This window comes from Calidris pugnax, unplaced genomic scaffold (assembly GCF_001431845.1).
Source record: "Calidris pugnax isolate Ruff unplaced genomic scaffold, ASM143184v1 scaffold147, whole genome shotgun sequence".
Lineage (NCBI taxonomy): Eukaryota > Metazoa > Chordata > Aves > Charadriiformes > Scolopacidae > Calidris > Calidris pugnax.
In genome coordinates this window covers 3,430,343-3,452,225 of record NW_015092359.1, presented here as the reverse complement: position 1 = coordinate 3,452,225, position 21,883 = coordinate 3,430,343, and the positions used below count along the sequence as shown (strand labels likewise).

Genomic DNA, 21,883 nt, shown 5'->3' with positions numbered 1-21,883 from the left:
CAACACTCCTGCTTAGAGAACCGGGCGAGCAATGCTACCTCTCCTTTAGAAGTGCATCTGTCAGTTCATTGAAACAGGAGTTTATTTGATGCCACTACATACTAAGACACCTTCTTCACGTCAATTAAAGCTTTGCTTTTGGCTAGGCATGTGCTTGAATGCCACCCTTCTGCTAAGAGAGGTCCGGGCTGAGGCACTCCCACTCTCTATTCCCTGCAATAATTTGCCTCCCCAAGAAATCCCCCGATCTTCCTCTTTCTTATTCGTTATTAGTGACATCTAGTGACCAGCAGGAGTCATGCAGCAAATAAACGAAACCATAATTAATAAGGTAGGCTGAACTTACATGACAAGAAAACACTCGGTCTATTAATTTAGCAAGTATAGTCTGAGTGCTGCCAGCAGAGAAATCAGCCAGTCAGGATGGTTTGAAATGATCCTTCTAACTCTTCAGCCTTTTGCAGGAGGCCAAGGGCTGCCCTAGCTCCTGCAGGAGGTCCTATGAAGAAGGCCCTTGGCTAAGACTTACCAGAATGTTTTATGATCCAGATCTTGGGGCTCGCATCTTTGATGTGCTTTAAAACCTCTGATTTTCAGGTACGGGATTTTCAGCTGGTAAATCGGGTCCTTCAGGACATCTCAGTTGGGTGTCTGAAAAACTAGGCAATTTGTAACACCTCTTTTTAACCTGCTTTCCTGAGAAAATAAGAGTATTTAGTATTTTCATGTGTTGCCCCCCTTTATCTCGGTCTCTACTCCCTAGCAGCTTGCACCCCAGGTGACACAGCAGTAGGTGTCCCTGAGGTCATTACGCTCCTACCATGCTTCATGCAAGTAATTAACAGGTAATTAACAATAGAATGAGAGGGAACGGCTTCAAGCTCCAACAGGGGAGGTTTAGATTGAACATTAGGAGGGAATTCTTCACAGAGAGAGTGATAGGGCATTGGAACAGGCTGCCCAGGGAGGGGGTTGAGTCACCATCCCTGGATGTGTTTAAGGGACGTTTAGATGGGGTACTGAGGGATATGGTGTAGGGGAGGACTTTGTAGAGTAGGGTAGATGGTTGGACTCGATGATCCCAAGGGTCTCTTCCAACCTCTATGATTCTATGATTCTATGATTCTAAGTAGGAAACCAGGCAGAGCCAAGTGCCTGGAGGTGGCTCTACAGGGAAAGAGGCTGCAGCAGCATTGAAATTCTTAACTAGATGCTAAAAAGCCCGTTTAGGAAAGGAGGCAAGTGGGAGAGAGACTTCATAAATAGGCCAGCCATAGCGAAAAACATCACTTGAAGTTCATGTCTTCTAGTACGCCAAAGTCCATCTGTCTTGAGATGCAAATCTAGGGGAAATGGGCTTGGCTTGGCCCCTTGCTCGCTACTGCAAGAATAATCTGTAAAAATAACTAGAGAAAGAGGCTGTTAATCCCAGATTTTTTCCAAAATTGCCTCTCTTTCCGAAGTACTGCTGCACTGGGTGAAGAACAGTGGCAGGCTGCAGGGCACCCGAGGTGTGAGACTCAACAGAGAGGTGAATGCACCCCAGGTCCCGATTTGCCTTGCCTCTCAGGGAGCTGGGGAAAGAGGAGGCTGCAAAGCAATCCAGCTGAGGAATCCAGCTCCCCAGCAGAATTTCAGAAAGTTCTCTTAGCAACCAAGCCCACAGGCTGATGGAGATCTTGTCTCAGATTAAAAACTCTTTAAAGGAGCTGAATCAGCACTGGTTTTTGACCTTGGTGAGGATCAGCCTGCTGTGTAGGACACGGACCCTACTCTGCTCCTGGCACTGCCACAGTGCATGGTGTGGCTAACAGAAATGGAGAGACACACAATTCTCCTGCCAGAACATGCTGCTGGTGCACCTCTCCTGCTCTGGGAATCCGAGAGTGACATGTCACAGTGGAGGTGGCCGACCCACCACGTGTGACCTTAGGAAGGTTATCCTCCCTGTCTACTCTGCCCTGGTGAAGCACCTGCTGGAGCACTGGGACCAGTTCTGGGCTCCCCCAGTTCAAGAAGGACAAGAAACTGCTGGAAAGGGTGCAGCAGAGGGCTACAAAGACGATGAGGGGTTTGGAGCATCTCCCTTACGAGGAGAGGCTGAGGGACTTGGGTGTTTTAAGAGAAGAGAAGGCTGAGGGGGGATCTGATCAATGCTTATAAATAAAGTGGAGGGTGTCAGGAGGATGGGGCCCGTCTTTTTTCAGTGGTGCCCAGGGACAGGACAAGAGGAAGTGGACACAAACTTGGGTATAAGAAGTTCCACCTCAACATGAGGAGGAACTTCTTTCCTTTGAGTGTGGCAGAGCCCTGGAAGAGGCTGCCCAGGGAGGTGGTGGAGTCTCCTTCTCTGGAGACATTCAAACCCCACCTGGACACGTTCCTGTGCAACCTGCTCTGGGTGGACCTGATCTCCAGAGGTCCCTTCCAGCCCCATATCACACTGTGATCCTGTGGCCTGGGGAATTTGCAGTGCCGAACATCCTGAAGAAGGGGAGGCAGAGCAGCCTGGGGCCAGTAGCAAGATGCACACTTCTCTCCGTGTCCCTGCAGTACTGCTCGCTCCACGCTGTTCCCCAGGCTGCTGGAGGGGAGCATAAGGACTATGGACTCTGCAAGGCCAGGCAGATTGAGCATGCTCCAGCCCGTGTTCCTGTTGGGTGAGTGTCTCAGCATCATTCCCTCTGACAGAGGCTGCAAAAGATATGACTGGTAGCAGACTGAATACAAAAAGTTTTGCAGCCCTGAGGAACCCAGTGCCAAAAGGGCCGTACCATTACGCTATTAGTCAGAGCAGATGCTTGTGACGGTGGCAGTGACCTGAAACTGCTAATCTTGTTACTCAGGGACAGCCTTCAGCCACGGGGCTGGCAAGTGTGGAATAAATAAACCAGGCTCTTCTTTCCTTCCCTGAGATGCCTGCCACCACGTTTCGCTCTTACTTAAGGCAAAGAGAGCAGGGAAACGGTGGTGACAGCTTACAAGCGGTGCCCTTCACAGTTAACCCGCTGGTGGAAACAGCTGCTGAGAGGAGTTTCAGAGAGAGGTGGCTCAATCCAGGGCTTGTAGCTGAAAGGCTGCAGCCTCCTGCCAGCTCTGGTTTTATCTCCTCTGCCTCTTTGCAAAGTTTCACTCTGCCTGTAGACAACCGAGGACCTCGGCACCCCAGATGGCAACTTGCTTGTCCAGCCTCACGTGGACTTGGCCAACAAGAGCGATGTTGGCTGTCTCTCACGGAGCATGGGCTGCTCCACAGCTCCTGCACGACTATCTCGTTCAGAGAGTTTGCGCCCAGGTAGCAGGTTTTGGTGCTGAAGAGAATGAGGTTGCTGTTGAGATCAGAGACAAATGTAGTTCTCTCCATCTTCCCTAACTATAAGGTCGTTTCCAACCTAGACAATTCTACGATTCTGTAAGTTAGCTGTACTTGTGATGATGAAGGAAATAGGAATGCCGTTCCTGGCCAATCCCCAGCACACTGACTCATGGAACTTCATCGAGTCCAACCATGAAAAGCAAATCCAAAAAGAACAACAAAAAAACCCTAACAAGCAGACAGAACCCAACAATCTTGGGCACTAGAGCACGCCCTGAAGTGCCACGTCTACACATTTCTCAAACACCTCCAGAGATGGTGACTCCACCATCTCCCTGGGCAGGCTGTTCCAGTGCCTGACCACTCTCTCAGGAAAGTCATTCTTCTTAATATCTCATCTAAACCTCCCCTGCCCCAACTTCAGACCATTTCCTCTGCTCCTGGCATTATTCCCTTGGGAGAAGAGGCCAACCCCCACCTCTCTACATCCTCCTTTCAGGGAGTTGTAGAGGGCAATGAGGTCTCCCCTCAGCCTCCTCTTCTCCAAACCAAACATGCCCAGTTCCCTCAGCCTCTCCTTGTATGACTTGTTCTCCAGACACCTCACCAGCTTGGTGGCTCTCGTCTGGACCCATGCTCTAAGTGTGTGGACCTGGAAAGCTTCAGCAGGACCTGCAGCACATACCTGAGGCAGCAGAAGTAGAGGAGCAGTTGTTCAGCTGCATCCACTTCTTCGGACAGAGAAGGTAGCCTTGGAGCACCTTGGGAAATTCTCCACAGACCTGTCCTGGTGTCGTGGATGCCTTCATCAATAATCGCCTCCTAATCCCTCCCAGGTCATTCTGACGATGCCGTTTCCTTGCCTTCCTCTCTGAAAAACACAGCCCCACACTTTAAAATACTAATATAACCAGGCAAGAATTTAAAGCTACCATTGCAACCTTGTCAAAAGACAGAGTGTTAATAATTACTTTAATTATTTTCATTGCTTTACTGCTAGGATCTCATTAACATGGCTAAAAAAATCAACCAGGCCAAAAAGCTTCTCATATCTTACTGTATATCAAGAACATAGCATATAACATAAGAGGGAAGATTTTTGCCCTGGTTTCTCAAGGAAATACTTGTGTATCTGTCAGCAGCCACTGTCCTGTCACTTGTCCTCCCTAAAAGCTTTCCCAGTGTCATGCCCCAAGTTGGCTTTATATGAAAGACACAAAAATGTTTAATTCAAATACCATGAACGTAGGCAGGCGGGTAAAGGGGAGAAAACACAGTGCTGAAAGGATCAGCTCAACCTTTTTGAGGCACCAGTGTCCCCATTGGAGAGAGCACTTTTGAATAAAACAAGCTTTCCTGATTTTGCTGTTCCTTCACTGTAATTACCCCAGGTAATTAACCAGCTGGCTGATTCTACCAGTGCTTCGGATGAAGGCTGATATTGGCTGCTTCAGGGGAAAAACAACTCATAAGTACCAAGTAGAATTAAGAAAAAAAGCAGAAATTGCATATATTTCAGATATACAAAATTCACAGACCACATCCTGGCCCTGTGAGCTCTTCAGCTGCTGATCCACCCTGACACCATATTCTCAATCTGTTCACGGCTTTCCAGGACACGGGCCCTTCTGATGGCGAGACATAAGTTCATTTCCCCTGAAGGAATAACATTTCTGTGCACTACAAATATATTTTCTTTGTGTCATCCAGGTCTGCTGCAGATCCGTTCCCTGCATTTTTTATTCTTTGCCATCGTGTCAACAGCAACAACATGGCAAAAACTGTCAGCAGTGATTTCACTTCTACTTCAAAAAAAAAGTTTTGAAGCTTTTACTTCTAAAGCTTTAGTGAGAATATAGAAGTGCCTTAAGCATCAGACTGGCATCCTCTAAGTTCCTAATTGATGACCATCCAACACCATGTCCTTCTAAGATGTGCCGGTTCATCAGCTTACAATGCACTTAGTTGACATCTGTTTCCTTCCTTCTGCTTCACTCAGAAGGCCATATGTGGAAGAAACAGCATTTCTATGAGAAGACCTATATTGAGGTCAATGCTGTGTCCTCTTACTTCTGTGTTGCTTGATGATGATTACAGCTGGGTGGTTCGGTATTGCATGGGTCACCCACAGCGTCACCGAGATCTGTTCTAAATTCCCTGATCTGAGTGAATCCCCTCTCCTGACATTTTTTCTCTTCCTGAGAGTCCTCCTCAACATAGAAAGTCTCAGCAAGTCCTCACAGCCGCAGGAAAGGCTCAGGACAGGTTCATAAACAGCCCTCCCTTCCCCTGGAAGAAAGGAGGGATGAGTGGGTGAGGAGACCTCCATGTTCCAAAGGAAACTTTCTGCTGTCTCATTTTGGCCCTTTCTGTCCTGTTTTCTTCTCCTTCCGCTTTTGGGCTCTGTCCAGCCCGATTGGCCCTTCCCATGATTGTGCTTGCTCTCATCATGGCACAGGGTTATAATGTTCCTGGGTTTCTTCTGCTTCATAAGTAGTCCAAAAGCTCCTTCTGAGGTCCTCTTTCAGATGGGACCCACTTGGGAGCCCTCTAGCTTGCAAGATCAATAGATTTCATTTCTTTTTTTCTTCCTAGTCTTCGTAGCAAAAAAAAGTGTGTTCTCCCTTCGACTTTTCTGAGCGAGTGGTGATTCCCTCACCATTGGATGTCCCACAACCCCTCACCCACCCTGTCCTGTTCATCTTCTTGAACAACTGGCAGCGCTGCACTGAGCCTGGCAGACACGAAACTGCCCACTTGTAAAAGAAGAAGTGAAAAGAACCCCAAAAAAGTCATGTTCCTTCACAAATCAAAGGTGATGAATGGCCCCCTTGCCAGAAACACACACGCTTCCCATGGACGGCGATGGAATGCACATGAAGGAAATACCATGCGTATCTCTCCAGGTGGAGACATCATTTTCACCCTCCACATGCATTTCCAGTTTGGCATTTCCGACAAATTGAATCTACTTTCTGGAGTCGCTAAAAAAACCTTTTTTCCTCCTCAAGCCGAGAGCTGCTAGAATCAGCTAGAGCATCTGGGGAGCTCTGAAAAAGGCTTTCAGAAGCATCAGGTAAGATGAGGCCAATTCTCAGCCCGTTAAGCGTCGTGTCTCCGTTGGCACCAGCAGGCTACGTCAGCTGACACGGGGTCTGGCACTAGAAATGCTCTTAACTTTACTTTTATGAGAGCTTGAGATGTACTTATGGCTCATAGCAGAGCTCTGTGCCGGTGCTGCCTTGCAGAAAAAAAATGATATGTTAGTTTAACATTATTAGTAAATCTTTAGCTCTGCTGCAGCAGCACTTTGTGGTTATTTAATACCTCCGGGGACAACTTCCTTAAAATAAAAGGCGAAGCACTGGGGCTGGAGGGAGCTGGATGTGACTCCCTGCTCTTCCACGATGAGACCTGGCCAGGCATCCATGGGCTCCACAGACCCTCAGGAGAAGAAGAGCAGTGCAACGGGGTTACGGACGTAGAGATGTTTTGTGTGGAGGTGTAGAAAGCCCTTCAAACATGACAAAACTTAAACGAAAAGTTTTCAGGATGGCCCAAGCCGTTCCAATTGGCAATAGCAGCGTCCCAACACTCCAGTGATGGCTGAGCAGTTCTTAAAAAAAAGGGGTCAGGGTTTGAGTCCTGAGGTGAAATATCTTTGGCTCACTTTTTACTGCTTTTAAACATCTTTGAGCATGCATTCTCTCACACAGGGAGTTATCTGACATGTAAATGGACCTGCTATGTAAAATACTGTATTCATTTTATCTCTTCTGCTATCAAAAGGCCCCTGGGACTATTTATCATATTTTTGCCTAGAGATAGAGAGTGTGAAAAAATTTTTAGTTCTAGAGCAGTCCCAGGTGCCTAGGATGGGCTTCATACACACAAAGATGTCAGGTCTGGACACAAAATCTGGTGTCCAAAAGCAGTCCTTAAGTCTTACCTGTTTCTAGGCTGTCTGTGGAGACGTAGCCAAGAAAAGTCATGAAAGGAGATGGACTGGGTGATATGGTCCGTGTTGCCAGTCACATCAAACCAGGAATGTCACATGTTCAGCCTGGCTTCTCCGGCACTCTCACCTTTAGTCTGACAAAAAAAACCAACCAAACAAATAAATAAAAGCTTCACCAAGGATTAATAAACCAACCTAAATCATGAGAGGGGAGAAAACTCTGGGTTGGTGGTGCGTGGCCCATGAGAATAAAAACACACCGAACCCTGCTGTCTCTCCTGACCAAATGCAGAATATCCCTCCTGCAAATCCTGTGGCAGAGCTGTCTCCTCGTCGGTGAAATCACACGCGTGTTCCCACAAGTGCCCTGGGACACAGTGCCAGCCTGCATGGAGCCCAAAATCCTCGGGACTCATCTGGGGACAGGCTTGTTCACAGGAAAAGTTGATGAGCCCCTGCTCCTCACCCTGTGAGAGTTTGATGTAGAAAATATGAAACAATGTGTAAACTATTTTTTACAAATATTTAAGCTATACAAAGGCATGATACTAAAAACATCTGAATTTGATGGATGGATGCAGAACTCTCTGGACTTCCTACATATATTCATTGCTCAAATCAGATTTTATAAATACATTTGTATCACAGCATTTGTTTGCCCTTTCTATAAAATGCTTTCATGATGACAACTGTATTGGTGCTGAAATTATTCCTTTCTTAACTTTCAGATCACAATAACCTTGTTTACCCTTTGAGTATTACCTATTATTATTTTTTCTTCCTATCGTAATGATATGCATTATTTCCCTGTTTCATTGTGTTTTTCATAGCAATGTCTCCTTGAGAGAAAGAGACACAATAATTAAAAGGACGGGATCTCTCTTGATGTTTCAAGTCTGTGATGTGTGAAATACCCAGAATTATTAAAGAGAAGTGTGGCAAGTTTGTAATGTCTTTGAAAGCATAGAGAAGAATCTTCATCTAGGTTTTTTTTTTTTTTTACTTCCAGACAGCATTTATGCAGGTTATCTAAAATTGTCTTATTTCTAACATATTCCCCCAGGGTACTTTAACTTTTCAGTTTGCTCTAACAGCCAGTGAATACACAGCATTGACAGAGAATCAACATGTAGATTAACACGCCACGGGCATGTTAATGTCCCCTCAGGAAAGAAGGAGAGCATCCAGCAAAGGTACCAGAGTCTCTCTGTAATAGCTTCCCGAGAAAGACTTAATGTCCCCTCAGGAAAGAAGGAGAGCATCCAGCAAAGGTACCAGAGTCTCTCTGTAATAGCTTCCTGAGGTGTGAAGAGCTGTAGGGACCATCACTTCTGGGACCACTGGCATGTGTTATTTGATATATATTCTGTGTGCATTTGGGTATCTCCATTGGACCAGTAACGCCTCAATGAAGCTATTCATTTTTCCAATGTGCTTGTGGAGTCTATTTGGGTATCTCCATTGGACCAGTAACGCCCCAATGAAGCTATTCATTTTTCCAATGTCCTTGTGGAGTCTTTTTTTCATTGTGACCCATGCTTTGGAGCCATTATATTGGAAAGAAATAGCAAGTTTTATGTTCTTTTTCTTAGCTTCCTAGCCTTATGGTCACAGCTGAAAATTGACAAGATAAGCTCTAAAGACATAAAAGGCACTTGGCAGGCAAAAAATTAACCCACATGCTGTTTTTAAAACAATCTCACAAGCCATTTTGTGGCAGAACTCTGGGATCATGTTATAGCTCTGGGAGCTCATTAAATTGTTCTGACTGGTGTGCATCTCTGTATTTAATGTGACATGTTTGGAATCACAAAACAGAAACCAAGCAGAGATGATGCTCCAGACCTTTTTAAAGAGATGTGTATGTGTTGCTAGGATAGATCAGGCACATCTAAAATATTAGACATGGCTTATGTTTGGCAAGAAAACATGAAACTTCCTGGGCCGTTCTGCCAAGCTTCTGGGCTCATATAAACCAATTTTCTGTAGCTACATCTGTTAGCAGTTCTGCCATGTCTTCCCTGCCTCTACCATATCCCCTTCAATCATGTCTTTAAGAGACACATGGAATGCCTAAAGAGGAAATGTGACTTTGTCTGATCTCAGATTTTGGGTCTTTTCATCCTCAGTTCATTAACAGATAAGGAAGAAGCTTGCAGCAACCCTGATTACTCCCTTTGCCAGCGATTGATCAGTCTTCTATGGTGTGTCCTTCTTGAGAGGACAAGTTGAAAGAGTAGAAAAGAATGATTCAGATTCCTAAATACAGGAACCTAATGCCATTTGAGAGGCCTTGGGATAACCAGCACATCCCCATGTGGTTGGTAACATGAGATTTATCAACCCCTTTTCTTCTGGAACAGCAGCTGCAGATGTACCACAGAACACCCCATAAACCTGTATTGAAGAAACTGAGCCTTGCCCGAAGGGACATATCAAATCTCGTGGTGTGGGCTACCATGAATCGAGGTACCTACTTACTCATCCCCACGAATCCAGGAAACCAAAGAACTTTGGAAGACAAAGAACTTTCTCCATAGCACTAAGCAAAGCCTTGATTACCCAGAGCCTTAGTTTGGTTTGAACAGCCATCACTGTGGTCAAGCACAGAGCCTTCACTTTGCTCATCTTACAGAGAATCCAGTTCTGTGGGTAGGCAAAAGAGTCCTCTTGAGGAAGTTATGGACTTGGCCTGGAACAACGTTAAGATGAAGCTTGCGCTCTCAGTCCCAGGGGTTCATCATGAGGTGGGAAGGATGCTGGCAGAGGTTCTTCCATATGGAAGCTTCTTGCCGACACGCTGCTGAGGGACTCAGCCTCAAACACTGCTCTCCCTCTGACGTACAGAGTCCAGCAGACGTGTCACTGTGGTTTCTGGATTGCACAGTGCAAAATACAGATGACAAGGAACACTAGTGGGAACTTCAACAGTTTTTAAAATCTGTTAGAGTTAGAAGAAAGACAAAGGAACATACGGAACTTCAACAGTTTTTAAAATCTGTTAGAAGAAAGACAAAGGAACATATAGGATCATTAACTAATGAAAATTAAAAGCTATGAGTATCTGGTGCGGCAAGAAGATCTTTGTGTCCATTATACTTCAACACAGAAGTAGCACTGCAGCCCAAAATAGGAAAAGACTTGGTTAAAGAATGTTTAGAGAAGTAATGACTGTCTGAGGAACAGCTGAAATTCTCCATCCTGCACATAGCAGTCAGATGAGGAGATCCCTAGGCAATTAGGGGTTACTTCTGCAAATTCCCTGTACCTGGGGAATTGAGGAAGGCCAGCAGAATAGTTCATCTTTCAGGAGAGAAAGAGGCATCCAGGAAACAGAAGTAATCTAAAACCCAGAAAGATAGAAGAGAAAATTATTAAACAATCTCTTTGTACTCACCTAGGCAATAATAAACTGATATAAACAGCCAGCATAGATTATTCAAGAACTGACTTTCTCAAACCATTTCTAATTTCATCCCTTGTAAGAATAATCAGCTGAGTGGATAAAGAAGAGGTAGCAGATGGGATATGTCTTGAAATTGCCTTTCATGACATTCTCTTAAGCAAAGAGGGAAATATGGCCCAGTGGCAGCTCTCATAAAACTTGTGGAAGACTTTATGTTGAGAATGGTACCAAGAGCTTTGGAGGACAGGAATAACAGAGGCTGGATTAGTTGGAAAAATAGTAGAAAACCGATGTAGACAACATCAGTAAATGTTAAGCATAAAGGAATTCAGGCCTATAGATGGAAACCTCCACTACTGCTCCGTTGAGCAGAGCAGGGAGGAGGGAAGAGGGACTGGGAAAAAAAAAGTAACATGAAAATGCACTCCTATGTGTTACGTACACACTCTTTCCTTGGCATAAAAAACCCCTAAAAATACAAATAAGAAAGCCTAATTATGTCAAAAGCCATTTTCCACTAAAAAATATCAACTAATTCTTCAAACAATTACCAATGCCTTGACTGGGGAGTTGTCCTGTGAGCTCTGCAGGGATCATTTCAATGTTAACCAAGGCAGACATAATTGCGTATCACTGGACTGCGACCCATTCTTAGCTTTTCTCTTGCAGGGAAGGTAAAAGCCATGAAATTTGGTAGTGCAGCAATGTAAACAACACTGGCAGCACAAGGCAGAATTGTTCTGCACTTGTCACTTGCAAACACGTACTCAGAAAAGTGTTATAATCAGGTTGTGCTTCAAGACAACACGTCTAGATATAAAAACCGGGAGCACATTTATAAGTTTCCAAGAAACCTACATTCTGGAGCCCAGGTTAAATGCACAGGCTCTGCCTGCTGTTTCACAGGCTCTGCGTCTGAATTCTAGAGTAAACTAAAAACTTGCTTTTGTCTTTCTTCCTTCAGGGCTTGTGCAGAGGTAATCAGACGGAAAATCATTTTCCCTGACTTTTTGCCAGTATTGCCTCAGTAAATACAATATATGGGCATCGGCCAGTGCCTCGCACTGTGCACGTGTCAATTTTAATAGATCCATAAATTATTTGCCTGTAATCACTGATTCGAGATACATTCAACAGAAGATATTTGATGTAGAAGAGCCGCTGGGTCTACAGCTGTCCACTAACTCGTTAAGGACTATTTAAAAATTACTATTTAAGAAATCTCAACTGAGATTCAGGACAATATGGGAGATTTGTCCATCGAATTTTAGGTGACACAAAAAGGAGGTGTGTGTTCTGTGACGCATTTGTGAACAAGACTCTATGTTGCTTCCCTACCCTGTTGGCTCCTACCATGGGCCTCACATACCTTGGGCATGAGTGTTCACTCTTTCCCACTGGTGTTGCTCAAGGGAGCTCTTTGTACTCCACTATATGAAGAAGCTGTTGATGGTAGACCTGTCATTCAGGAAGAAAATTTTCCTGGCTAGAGTTGACTCACCCAGGGTCCCTTTGCAGATCATGGAGACAGGCAGACAGGCAGACTCTTCTGGAGGTTGACTACCTCCACTTTCCACAGCTGGGTCTCCTAGAATGGAGGAAATCACTCCACGGAGGTGCTGATGATTCCAGCGCAGTTATAAAGAGGACAACACATTTTTGGCTGGATCACGCTCTGGATTAAGGGGCTCTGGCAAAGCAGGATGACTTCTTTCTTCAGGGACTCTGCCCAAGATATGACTGATTAATTGTGCCTACACGTAATGTCCCCAAAATGGAGCAAGAAAACCACAAAATCCTAGGAAGGCCCTGACCTTCCTAGGCAGAAAGTCCACTTTCCAGCTCAATCTACATAGCCAATTGTCACACTACAAGCTGGGGTCCTGGAGCTCCATGTTACAAGCAGTATTGTCCTTGGTTCCCCTGCTGCTTCCCCATAGTAATATCTTTTAGGTTGTTAATCTCAATGCATCCATCACAACAGACATGTCTTTGGAGGGCTGCTCCAACGTAAGATAGCCAACAACTTGATCCCTTGCAAAATTATGGCTGAGTTAGGTGATCATATCCCCCCACTTCATTTGACTGCATTCATCGCTACTTAGTACCTCGGTAGGTTTCCTTCTCATTTTTCATTTTTCCAATTTCTTTGTCAAAATCCTTCTCCACCACCTTCTCCACCACCAAGGTCAAAAGTTTCCTAGTATCATGGCAGCTTTTTGGGGCCAATAAGAGATGACTTGTTCATCAGAAAGCTGTAGGAATTACTGAAGCATAATTAACCTTCATTGTACCCAGTGACGGGCCAAGTCTAACCAGCCCCAGATGAAATTCATTCGCTCTACAAATCCTAGCTATGCTAACATTTGATGTTATAAATCTGTGCAAGTCTGACAGATGTATTTCTATTAGACGGTGTGCAATCTCCATTTGCATGGTAATGAAGCCCTCCAAAGGCATTCAGCAGGTGAGATAGGAGATGAACTCCTTCCATCAACACCACTGCGTGCATCTCGTGATCAGTGGGATTTGTCAGATAGAGAAAAAGCTTATTAAACTGGCACCAGCCAGTATCTGTATCACTCATACTCTTACAATTAAAGCACAGGACTGGTCCCAGCCACTTGCAGTGGCAGGACAAGCTGCTGCCAAAATTGCTTGTGGTTTAACCAGCTCAAAGGCACTTCAGGATACACCAATTTATACTCACTGTTACCATGATACTGGATAACCTTGCCATCTTCGGTACTTTCATGTCCCAGCATGCTGACTTTTCTGTAGGTAGCTCTACGCCTTAATTTCTGTAAAATAAGAATCATCCCAGTACCACAGATCAAAGTTAAATCCTGTGTGGCAATGCCTCAAACTGCTTGGAAATTGCAGCAATTGTGAAGGGGATTGTAGTAAGATAAAGAACAAAACAATAACAGAAAGTTCTGCATCAACTTCCACCTTCCAGGTGAGGTACATTTTAAAAAAAAAAAAGAAAAAGCCACACAGACATCTCGTTAAGTCTCTCTGCTTCAAACCTAAATTGGCTCCTCAGTTGATTTGTGCTTAATTGATGCAATCAGGGACAGAGCTGAGGCGCGTTAAATGCTTAGCAATTGCCATGCAATAATTTGTGACGGTACTTCAGTAAGGGTGGCAAGAGGAAATGGGAAAGGTCTTGCACTTGGGGGAGCCTGTCACTCCTGTTGTGAGACCTCCCGTCAGGCTGCATTAAAAATAAAGCTAGGATCAAGTTGCTAATGGCTGTTATTATCCATCCCTCCACAGTCGGGGCTGGGGAGTGTAATTTCCCTTTCTGGCTCCATGCAAGGATGGACGTGGGGGAGCCCCTCATATCTCCTTGAGTCTGCTGCTTCTAACCTCTGCATTTCTTTCCAGCCTTGCCTGTAGCAGATGCTCTAGGACACATCACCTAGTGCAGGACCGAGCTGTTCCCTCTGGGCACGAGCACTTCTATCTACTGTGTGTAATTATGACGCCCGTGTCCCTTGCTAGCACTGCCCACTGGAAAAGCAACAAGGTGCTTCTCACTATGGGACTAGACTTTCCAGTTATTTCTGGTTCTTCCCAATATTCTACAACCCAGATGAACTTTGCGTGGCTAGTCCTCTTCTTCAGAAACTTAGCTGACAGAAGGCATCAGCCAAAATGGTTTAATTGCTTTGGATAAGAAGAAGAAACTTTTTTTTTTATTTTACAGGCTTCTTACTTCTTTCTTTAGGGGTTTACCCTTACCCCTAGTGACTTACCATCCACTCCACTAGAGTGGATGTTTGGTAGACCCAGACTTCATGTCAGAAGCAGAAGCAACTTCCTCCACCTGCATTTGGTGGTCCAGGGGGTGGCCAGGAAGACCACACTGGGCAAAGAGCCCGTGGGTGGTAGGGCCAGAGCAGGCAGAAGCTGCCTGAACAGGATTTCCTTGTCAAGAGGCAGTCCCACCACCGTGGCAATACCCTAATGCCACACACGCACATGGGATGTGGGCTTTCCTTTTGAGAACACCCCAATAAAAGTGTTGGTTTTTTTTCTCCCTGTGAGTAATTTCATTTTAAACATGTAGCCACAATACGAATAACGGCTTTCTGGAGATTGCTATGCTGCGTGTAACCCTCCTCCTTCAGTGTTTTGGGATGGTTCTGGCATTACCAAGGGATTTATTTTCATGCTAAACTGGTCTGTAGCGTATCGAAAAATACATCAGTGGCATTTACCTTGGGTAAATTGTTTCATAATTTCTGATCCTAGCCTTTTTTTCGGCATCCCAAGCAAACAACCTGCCATAACAGTAAAGAGAAGAGCAGACAGGAGACTAGAAATAATAATATGCCTATTTAACTATAGCCCACCACAGTCTCGTGAGCTCTAACCACATTTGTCTGAGACAGGGTTCACACACTGCACAGCACCATTCATAGAATCATAGAGTGGTCAGAGTTGGAAGGGACCTTAAAGATCATCCAGTTCCAACCCCCCTGCCCTGGGCAGGGACACCTCCCACCACATCAGGTTGCTCCAAGCCCCATCCAGCCTGGCCTTGAACCCCTCCAGGGATGGGGCAGCCACAGCTTCTCTGGGTAACCTCTTCCAGTGCCTCACCACCCTCACAGGAAAGATTTTCCTTCTGGTATCTCATCTCAATCTCCCCTCTTCCAATTTAAAACTGTTCCCCTTTGTCCTGTCACTGCACTCCCTGACAAAGGGTCCCTCCCCAGCTCTCCTGTAGCTCCCTTCAGATGTTGGAAGGAAGTATTCATCTGCCTGGCTACCCTCTCATGACTAATACTGAAGCTGCTGCCCAATTTAAAGCTCATCAAACATAATTCGAGCTCTGGAAGGTAATCAAATTCTTCCAAGTTGTGTGAAAGGTGCTGGCTGGATAGACAGATGCAAATTGAGCGCATCCTCTGAGGGGAAATTAACAGGAAGAGCTCTACAGTTACCGTGATTACAGTCCATGGGCACAGGGGTTCCAGATGGCCAGCAGCTCACATGGGGATTAGGTCCAGCCTCTTGCCAGTGGCAGAACTTATTCTTGAGGTGATGTCCAAGCTGTTGGGAAACCAGCCTTCATTTCTTGGGATGGAGACGCTGCGTGGGATGGAGACAAGACAGGCTGGTCCCAGCCAAGGAGCTCTGCTGGGCTGGAGGATACTTCCCTGGGCACTGCCCGAGCCTCCAGCTGTTTTCAGCTGGGATGTCCTTGGTACGGTTCGTCTTGTACGTTCAGTAACCTTCTCCACTACAGTCGTCTCTTACACACATGTAGTAAACTCTCTCCATCACCATATTCCTAGGACAAACAGTCCTAGCCTGCTCATCCATGGTTTCAGAATCCATGGCAGACCCCAACCACATCCACCGGCATTGGTTGAAGCGTCTCCTTGTAAACCCTGCTGAGATGAGCAGACAGGAGCTGAACACCACATCCTAGGTGTATTCTAAGAGTAAACCCCACTCACAGACGTAACAATGATGTTCTCCAATACCTTCGTTAGTTCTTCTTTAAAGATTTCTAACACCAGATATCTATTTTTTTTTGCACAGGTTGCATTTATCCAGGCATCCACTGATGCTATTTGTTGTCACAAATTTCCTGGTGCAGGTGCTGGTCACCAAATACGGTGTTTCTGGCTTCTGAGATGGTTCAGAAGACCACGTCTCTGCTGCTTGCTTGATGGTGCATGGTGGTTCTACTGGGATCGCAGCTCCCATGCATTCTCACAATTTCATTACCTTATCTTGTGAGTTAAATAAAGCTGTAATGTTGTGCTGAAATCCCTTTCCCCAGACAGTGATTGAATTTTGCTGATGTCATAAAATGATTTGTTCCTCTGTTGTTTTCTGTAACATCAAGTAATCCACATTAAAGAGTAAGTAATTTATTTACCATGTTTGTCTGGGACATTTTTTTTAAGTAATTGGTTTATTTAGTCATTACAATTACAGTAAATCAGTTAATGGAAAATAATGCCAATTAATTTATTTGCTTGGTATTTAAATATTAGAAATTGCCATGAATGACTGCAAATTACTCGCAGACAAGGCAAATTTTCTTATCACTTGCAGGAAATTGGATGATTAATTTTCAAATTTCATTTAAATGTACTGTTTTCAGTGGTTTGCCATTGCTGTTCCACCTGCTCAGCACCAAACAGGAAAATCCAGTTACTGAGGCTGATCCCAAAGCACTGAGTCCCCTGGTATTCCCTTTCCAACTCTTCTCGGCGGCACAAGGCAGAGTTGTGTCCCTAAAAAGCGTAAAGAGCGGTAAAATAACCTAACAACACTTCAGGTTGGAATCTGAAAGCCTTGCTAACAGGTTTCATCTCTGATCTGAGGATTGTCTATGTCTAATAAGGCTTATCCTCACATTTCAGTTGTTTCACTGATAACTCCTGCCACATCTCCCCTTCATGGCCATCTCTTGAGGGGGAACAGTTCTGTTTGAGCATATAACATTTGAGATCTCTCCCCTGCTGTTAAGTTTGGTGGAAACTAGCTGAAAGAGTAAAAAAGTTATGGAGAGAAGAGTAAGGGAGACAGATACCATCAAGAAAAATCACAGCATCCTCGCTTCTACAGAAAACCATGTGAGCAAATAGATTTTGCTCACATTTCCTTTCACTTACTAAGATGCTGAAGCACCTCTGTGATGGAGAGGATGGGATTAATGGTGTGCATGGCTCCAAAAGAACTTCATTCCTAGCAACCTCTCCTTAATTGCTACACCTGCGCAGCCAAGATAAAACGTCACGCACTCGGCTGTCACGAAGCAAGCCTCAGCTGCTGTAGCAGGGCAAGAAGAATGGCACAAGGAGATCAGGTTCTCTCTGTGGGCTGCTTCAAACCCAAAAGGCAGAAAGAGTGCTGCCCTGGCCCAGGATGCTGAGGGTCTCAAAAGAAAACATGCTGGAGGTGTTCAAGGCCAGGCTGGATGGGGCTTTGAGCAACTTGGTCTAGTGGGAGGTGTCCCTGCCCATGGCAGGGGGGTTGGAATTTCACTGAATTTCACTGAATTTCACTGAATTTCGGACTCCACAACCTCCCTGGGCAGCCTGTTCCAGGGCTCTGTCACCCTCACCGTGAAGAAGTTTCTCCTCATATTTGAGTGGAACCTCTTATGTTCCAACTTGTGCCCATTGCCCCTCGTCCTCTCGGTGGGAACCGCTGAAAAGAGTCTGGCTCCCTCCTCCTTCAACCCTCCCTTGAGATACTTGTAGGCGTTGATAAGGTCTCCCCTCAGCCTTCTCTTCTCCAGACTAAAGAGTCCCAGCTCTCTCAGTCTCTCCTCATAAGGGAGATGCTCCAATCCTTGAATCATCTTTGTAGCCCTACGCTGGACTCTTTCCAGTAGTTCCCTGTCCCTCTTGAACTGGGGAGCCCAGAACTGGACACAGTACTCCAGTTGTGGCCTCACCAGTGCAGAGTAGAGGGGGAAAACTTAATGATCTTTAAAGATCCCTTCCAACTTTGACCATTCTATGACTCTATGCTGATTCCTACAACGTGATCTGCACAAGCTCCACCATGCTGCCCAGCACACACAACCGCTTGTTATGAGCTAGAGTGACTCCCCAGACGCCTTGGTCTCTGCAGCTAGAAGAACAAGAAAAAAATTGCCCAAAAGAGCCTCTTTCCTGGGAATATCTCTCACCAGGCAAACATGACCAGCGTTACGCACAACTGGTGGGATTGCCTGGCACACCAAGGGAAGCCAGACCACATCCTCTTTCTGCTTAAGAAGGGTATTCAGACTCCTCCCTAAACAGAATTGTCTTCATATTCCTAACAAACACCAAAATGGCTCTCTAAGTTTGATGAAACACTGAAGCAAATGGGAATCAAATTGCACACTCAATTTTCTCATTTTTTTATATAAAGGAGGGAAGAGAGCGTCCAAGGAAAGATGTTTGGAATGAATGTATCATTTCAAAATACCAAGAGGGAAATTTTCTTCTTGCCTGACTTGTTTTGCTTCTGATATGATTAAGTTGGCAGAACCAAGAAGAGTTTACCAAGTATGGTGGCATTGATGAGTTTGCTTTTCACCCTGGGGGGAAGTTCCAGCTGGAAATCCCTGGCAGAGCTTTACTCCAAGAAGATCCACTGGCTTTCATCACCTTCTCTTTCTGCCTAGTTCCCCAGTCTCCCTCTACTTCATCTGTAATACACTTTGGACAGTTCCCTGAAAGTTTCCCCCACCATCTTCCATCTGTGTTCTCACCAGAAGATCACAAATCAGCCAGAGATTTACCTTGTCCTTGGCTTTCCCCGCTGCGGTGGGTCTCTCCTTCTCTACCGTGCTTGCCCTGTTCTTCTGGTCCTTCTTGCCTTGCCTTCAAGTTATTTTTCCCTTCATCATCATCCAATTTTCAGCTCTGTAGGATAGAACAAAAAGAAATACAGGTGAAAAAAATTTCAATGAACCTTACCATTGTAAACACATTTGGCAGGCTAGACTCTAGACCAGGAAGGAGTAGTTAATGAAAACCTGAGTTAAAACTGTAACAAATGCAGGGTGTGCCTTTTGCTTTTTTTTTGCAATAGAAAGTCATCGTCTCTTGGGGCTAAGAATAATCATTTCATTATTTCTGAAAAGACCTGGCAGGAGTCCAGGACCAGAATTTGATAAAGTGTTGAGAACTGAGGGAAGGCATAAAAGACTTATTTCTATCTCAGTGAGATTTGATGTTCCACTTAAAATCAGCAGATCCTGTGCTAGAGTTAATTGGCGTCAGGGAACTGTTTTCTTCTGGAGCATCTCAAAGAGACACCAGCAGAGAAGCTGTCTTGCTCTATTACCGCGTTCTCCTTCCTTTCCTTCTCTTCCCAAGGAGCGGGGGGGAAATCTTAAATATGAATATAGATGAGAAGCCTGGAGTTTAACGCTCCAGAATTGCTGTAGGACCGAGGTGAGAAGAAATTTTTACAGAGGTCCAAATTTGCAGGGTATTTAAGCAGGTGCTTCAATGAAGCCCGTGCTTGTTCAAGACTTCCCTCTCCCGAACGGAGCCTGAAGCGCTCCCATGGCTCCAGCTGCTGAGCCCAGGGATGGCACAAGCCACAGTGATTTTAAGTGCTCTCCTAAAAAGCCCACCTTCCCCAGAGGTGCCTGGTGGGTGAGATGTTTTTCGCAGGGCAGACAAAATGCCGGGGTTTTGCAGGGTAGCGTATTGCTATGGCAACTGGGACCTGTCCCTTCTCTCTCCCCACCCACCCAGCAGCATCTGTTTAAGAAATTGGGGAGAAATTTCTGCTGAGTGTGCACATCCCTTTCCCCAACACTGTAAGGGCCATGCAGGCCATCGTGAAAGAGAAGTTGAATGGTAATCCAATTAATCGATGTGACCCACGGAGCAGAACATCTGGGATGGTTTTGCTAACGAAGTATCTAGTGTGCGAATAAGGAGGGACTAGAAGAGGGGTTTTTCAGCTCCGGGCTTCAACACAGAGCCAGAGCCCAGTGTACACAGCCTACAGAAAGAGGGAAATTTCTACCACAGCACCTTTTCAAGCTGGGTTTTGAAACGTGTGAAGGTTTGGAAGCCAGAGGCTGAGCTTGGAGAAAGTCATGTTTGCCAGGCTGTGCAGGAGTTTAACTTGCCTTCCAAGAGAACATCATATTCTAAGGAAAATTACTTGCTTTCGTAGCTGCAAAAACACAATTTGATTTTTTTTTGAGAGAGAAGGGCGTTCTCTCCCTCATTTCCTCCCAGTTACTGCCTAACAATTGCCAGGCAAAGGAACCAAAAGGCAGAGAAACAGCTTCACTTTAGGCAATCACAGCTAGAGCAGCATTTTGCTTCAGCAAAGGATGCCGCAGCCTTGAATGGCTCATATTCCTACAAAAGCAGCTACAAAGGTGCCCTTTCTCACCACGAGGCTTTTCTTGGCCTTTCATTCTGTTATGTTGGTGTTTGTTGGTCTGCCAGCCCTGGCAGCTTCTGCACTTGGAGAAACACGACAGCCTGGATGCCTGCTTGTTTTCTAAGGTTTGCTTTGCATGTGCAGACAGTCTCTCTCCTCCCCACAAAACCTGCAGTGTGATAGCCTACTTGTGCCTATCCACACCACCTGTGTCCTTGAACCTCTTTCCCCCATCCCCAGGGACCTCTGAGTCCCAGATCTCATGTGCTGCTGATTTGCGAGGGCTCATATCATGAGAAGCTTTTCTTTTCATCACGGTCAAGCCCTGACCATGAAACAAACAGTGGGATTTCATTTCCAAGACCACCACCATCAACATTCGTTACTGGCATGCCTTCATCCCCTGGAAACCAGGCAGGCTGGCTCTGCAGGTGGGCAGCACACGTCCATGCATGACATCTGGTGCACCTCATGTGCACTGCCAGACTTTTGTTTGCCAGCTTATTTCAGTGTCAGTCCTTTGGGGCATGTAGGGGAGGTGATCAGGACACTGATAAATGCCTCCCAGCAGCTATGAGGCTTCCAGACCTCAAGGGAACATCTAGTTGACATATTCTTTCTTTTGCTTCTGTTTGTGACCCTTTCTGCACAGTCCGACTTCCAGACCTGATATGGAGTGGGGGTGAAGAAAGATGCCAGCCCTTTAAATTACAGAATCACAGAATCACAGAATCATAGTGGTTGGAAGGGACCTCAGAGATCATCGAGTCCAACCACAAAAAAACAAACAAACAAACAAAAAAAAACCCAAAAAACCACCACCCACCACCACCAAACCAAAAACCATCACCCACCCACACAGCACCCCACCACAAACCAGTAATCTTGGGCACTAGAGCATGCCCTGAAGAACCATGTCTACACGTTTCTTAAATACCTCCAGGGATGGTGACTCCACCACCTCCCTGGGCAGCCCATTCCAATGCCTGACAACCCTTTCAGTAAAGAAATGTTTCCTAATATCCAACCTGAACTTCCCCTGGCGCAACTTGAAGCCATTACCCCTTGTCCTATCATCTGTAACTTGGGAGAAGAGACCGACCCCCGTCTCTCTACACCCTCCTTTCAGGTGCTTGTACAGAGCAATAAGGTCTCCCCTCAGTCTCCTCTTCCCCAGACTAAACAACCCCAGCTCCCTCAGCCTCTCCTCGTAAGACTTGTGCTCCAGACCCCTCACCAGCTTCGTTGCCCTTCTCTGGACCCGCTCCAGCACCTCAATGTCCCTCTTGTGGTAGGGGGCCCAAAATTGGACACAGTACTC

At 45.7% G+C, this 21,883-nt stretch overlaps 1 long non-coding RNA gene across 3 annotated transcripts; it reads right to left on the bottom strand.

Moving 5' to 3' along the window:
* Nucleotides 1-528: 528 nt before the first annotated feature.
* LOC106900341 lies at nt 529-13,471 on the bottom strand. Of its 3 annotated transcripts, XR_001414140.1 has the most exons (4): nt 13,391-13,471; nt 7,266-7,408; nt 4,002-4,187; nt 529-659 (listed from the first exon to the last, which is right to left on the bottom strand). It is a non-coding gene; the product is annotated as an uncharacterized LOC106900341 (long non-coding RNA). The 3 variants fall into 3 exon arrangements; XR_001414139.1 differs by lacking the exon at nt 13,391-13,471 and having other exon boundaries at nt 7,266-7,722; XR_001414141.1 differs by lacking the exon at nt 13,391-13,471 and having other exon boundaries at nt 547-651; nt 7,266-7,722.
* Between the last annotated feature and the right edge of the window lie 8,412 nt (nt 13,472-21,883).